We start from the raw sequence: 4,638 nt of genomic DNA on the forward strand, positions 1-4,638 counted from the left end.
CTATATAAAATCTAGGAGCCACAGATGAGAGAAAACATCTGATATTTGTTTTTCTGAGACTGGCTTAATTAATTTACTACAATTGCCTTCAGGTGTATCCATTTTTCTACACATGACATGACTTAATTTTATTAATGGATGAGAACAATTCCATTGTGTCTATGTCACATTTTCCTTACCAACTTCTCTATATCTCCAGTGTTGTACTTAAATTTCCAGTTAACCACTCAGCTGTTATTACAGGGACCATCATCAAATATAGAGCCAGAGGTACAAGGATTGGCAAAAGCCCAGGTGGTAAGAAACAATAACGAGTTTGGGGACATTCACAGCCCCAGACTCCAAAAAATTCACAAAAAAAGACTTTAACATAACAGGTTTATCACTGACTGCAGCAGTGTCTCCTGGATATTAACGTAATACCATGATGCTAAAGAGAGAAAGTGCTTTACAATTTGCTTCAGGTAAAACACTGAGGGGTCTAGCAATTCCCCTTTCTAATAATTCCCCCTTCTTTTCTTCCCTCCTCCCCACCGTCTTCTATTCCAACACTATACTATTGTAACCATAATCTTTTAATATGTCTAAAATTTATTTCTTTTTAAACACTTATCATAAGTTCCAGGGAGCCAAATTGGACCTATCTAAACAGACCAGACTCACCCAGAATAAGTATCATTTAATTCTTCCCTTATCATTCCTGGTCGCGGGAACCCCTGGGAAACTCCCTCCTCTACCCCCAAAAAACTCTCAATCTTCCATCATGGGACTCTCCTCCCTCAATCACAAGGATCTAATTTTTTTCAGCATCTGCCTTTCCAGCGTCTTGCGATCCAAGCTGCCAACCAGCCAGTTCCACAGAGCCCCCAAAACACGGAAGTAATCAGCCACCCCAGGATGTGGTCAAGCCCCTCAACTGTCCTATGTCCACAAAGTCAGCCAGAAGCAGTCTTTAATGAAAACTTCTGCGTCTTCTCAATCGTTTCTTCCTTGTATTTGCCCTTCTCCTTTCCTACTTGTCGAGACTGGGCTTTCCTTTCCAGGATCTTCTTGCCGTCTTTGTCCAGCTTTAGCCTGGTGATCACCACCTTGCTGGGGTGGATGCCCACGTGGACAGCTGTGCCATCAGCCTTTTCTCATTGTACCCGTTCAATGTAGATGACGTATTTCTTCCTGTACACTTGGACCGCTTGCCAATCTGCTGGTCTTTGTAATGTCCTCGGACAACCTGAACTTCATCATCCTCTTGGATGGGCATGGATCGAATACTGTACTTCTGTCTCAGCTCTTTGGAAAGGGGGAAGATACCAACTTCCTCCAAATGTGAGAAGGTGCATTGAAATGCTATTTGCTGTTCTTGCTTCGGTGAGAAGTCACAAAGGGACTTCACTTTGGCGGCTACGATGATCCCTCTGTTGCTGGTCACCCATGTTGGCAGCTGTTGTAAATAGTGCTGCAGTAATCATTGATGTGCAGGTGTCTCTCTGATGTATCAGCTTGGAGTCCTTCGGTTAATTCCCAGGAATTTGACCACACTGGTGCCTCATTACCTCACAAAGACAGCTCTGGGGAAAAGGCTGATGTGATCACAGTGTATGTCTTCCTGGGGGAAAAGCTGACGTCTCAGTGTGTGTCTTCCTGGGGGATAGCTGATGTGGCCACAGTGTGTGTCTTCCTGGGGAATAGCTGATGTCACAGTGTGTGTCTTCCTGGGGGAAAGGATGATATGGTCACAGTGTGTGTTCTCCTGGGGGATAGCTGATGTGGCCACGTGTGTGTCTTCCTGGGGAATAGCTGATGTCACAGTGTGTGTCTTCTCAGGGGAAAGGCTGATGCAGCCACAGTGTGCGTCTTCCTAGAGTGTTGCTTTTTTAAGCCTCATTTTAATTAAAGAGAATAGAAGATTCTAGAGAAGGTCCAATGAATCTACCTTAGAGACTATTTTCATTTTAAATTATTAAATTTTTAATAATTTCTTGATTGCTCTTCACCCTGTACTTTATACATAAGGAGTGTACAGTTTTGGCTTTTGTTCTTTGTGCTGCATCTTTATACCCAGCACCGAGTCCATCAATTTATCAACAGTGATGAATATGCAGTTATACCTCATCAAAAGTGCAAACATAAATCAGCTTGTAAATAATCACTGGGTGGTTGGGAGTGTGTCCTAGGGCTGAGAGCAGTATCTTCACACCTTAAGCCTGCTCCAGGCTACACCCCTGTTTCTGATTGGACAGGGGAAAGGGTGAGACGGACTGGAGGATTACTCCATGAGGAGTGGGGAGAGCCCTAGCAGCCTGCTGCAGACATTTACTGGGAAGAATGTTAGAGAGAGCAAGCACCAGCCCTGGACAGCACCTGGGGAATGCTCAGACACTGTGCGGCTCAAGCTACTGAAGTACAGAAATGTATTCTCTCACCCTTAAGGACTAGAAGTTTAATATCTAGGTGTTGTCAGGGTTGGTTCTTTAGAGACCTGTCTTCTTGGCTTTCGATGGCTCCCTTTGCTTTTATGTAGCTTTCTCATCTGTATTTGTGTACTGATCCCTTTCTTAAATAAATACCAATTATTGGTGAGTTAGGCTTCATTAACATGTGTGCGTGCGTGCATGTGTGGTATGTGTATGTATGCTGTGCGTACTATGTGCTGTGGTGTATGTGTGTGTGGCGTGTGTAGGGTATTGTGTGTGTGTGTATGTTTATATATGTATGTGTATGTATCTGTAGGTTAGAGAGGTTGCTACCAGTGTTTCCTTGGTTATTATTTTCCTCTTCATTTTCCACAGGAAAGTCTTTTGCTAACAGATTTGGCCAGCCTAGCTACCCAGTTTGCCCCAGGGATCCTGTCTCTGCCTTTCCAGAACTGGGATTATTGGCAGGCTACCATGCCAGCTCAGCTCTTTCCTGGGTGCTGGGGATCTGAACTCCGGTCCTTACACTTGCATGCTAAGCACTTGATCCATAGCCATCTCCCAGCTCTGACCACATTACATTTAATTACCTCTTTACAGGCCCACTCTTCCAAACCAGCAGTACAGTCATTTTCTGAGGTACCGGAGAGTAACAGCATAGGAGTTTGGGGGGAGGGGCAACACACTCAGCTCCTAACTTACATCCAGACCAACTGAGACCTCCAAACGTTAATCCCACAGGCAAAACAATAGGGTGGGGATCTTGTCAAGCAAGTGTGATTACAGAAACAAAGCAGTTAGGAAAGCCCTCCTTGAACAGTGGGTACAGAACATTCTTTCCTGTCTCTCTCTCTCTCTTTCTTTCTTGCTATCCTCTCAACGTGTCTCCTGTAATGAAGGAATGGAGGGGGTTTCTTGTCACCCACCATTAAGGTATCGTCACAGATAGCTTCACAACATCTGCTTCTTGCAACCATCTAATTAACCATAAAAATCTGGCAGAGGCGCTGACAGTTTGTCAGAACATGGAATGTGGATGCGAAGCCAGGGCATTCGGCTTACTGGTGGAGAAGGATGGCGTAGGACTGGGTGCCCTTTGCCCTCTTCTTCTGGGTGTGGCTATGTCTCCTGTTCAAGGCAAGATTAGGTCCATATCTTCTCAGTAATGACTAATACCGAGATGCATCTTTTGGCAACAGAAACGTGGGTCAGGAGTATACTACGTTCTAGCTGAGAGTCTGCTGTTGGTGCCTGCCCTGCGTGCCCTCAGAACCCATCAGGATGTGGTTCCCCTCCTCCCCCACTGAGATCCCCAAGTCCTGATAAGGGAACTGAGGGCCTCTTGACTGGGGTAGATGTGTTTGCCATTAGCTAGGTCATCTCATAGGCTCCTATGGTGTGTTTGTCACTGATGACATTTTTGTCCACCATCCTGCCTGGCTTCCTGAGCTGTGGTCCCAGTACTTCTGGGGAGTGCATCTTCTTGCTTTTCATTCTCTGTATGTAGCTGTCGACCTAGTGTGTTTTAACCTGTGGTCACAGTATGTCTTCCTTCTCTGTACCTGTACTTCCTACAAGTATTGGGATCTGCTGAAGACTCTGAACTATGGTTCTGGCTCCACAGATGTCTCATGGACATGTTGGAATAGGGCTGCTTGCTTGTTTCTCAGCCACCCAAACTCCCATAATAATTACACAGAAACTGTATTAATTAAATCACTGCTTGGCCTATTAGCTCTAACTTCTTATTATCTAATCTTATATCTTAATTTAATCTGTCTCCATTAATCTGTGCATCACCGCGAGGTTGTGGTGTACCAGCAAAGTTTCAGTGCATCTGTCTCCGGTGGTGGCTCCATGGCTTCTCATTGACTCCGCCTCCTTTCTCCCAGCATTCAGTTTAGTTTTCCCCACCTACCTAAGTTCTGCCCTATCACGGGACCAGGACAGTTCCTTTATTAACCATTGATATTCACAGCATACAGAGTGGGAACCCCACACCATGGACATTTGGCTGGGGACCTCTATCCCACTGAGGCCTGGTACTTGGCATTTTGCGATCTCTGGGACATAATCTCACAACCTTGTTTCAGGTCCCCTGGTGCTGGTCTCCTTCCTTCCCTTGCATCACGGGAAGAAGTAAATACTCCTCCACCACCCACACAGGGTCAGTGGATCGGCCCTGTAAATGGGAATGATAAGAGGCAAATAATCAGGAGGAAAAAAA

General features: G+C 45.3%; 1 pseudogene; it reads right to left on the minus strand.

Moving 5' to 3' along the window:
- Positions 1-935: 935 nt before the first annotated feature.
- LOC101992660 overlaps positions 936-4,638 on the minus strand; it is a 127,024-nt pseudogene continuing 123,321 nt past the window's right edge.

Source organism: Microtus ochrogaster, chromosome 6, assembly GCF_000317375.1.
Source record: "Microtus ochrogaster isolate Prairie Vole_2 chromosome 6, MicOch1.0, whole genome shotgun sequence".
Classification (NCBI taxonomy): Eukaryota; Metazoa; Chordata; class Mammalia; order Rodentia; family Cricetidae; genus Microtus; species Microtus ochrogaster.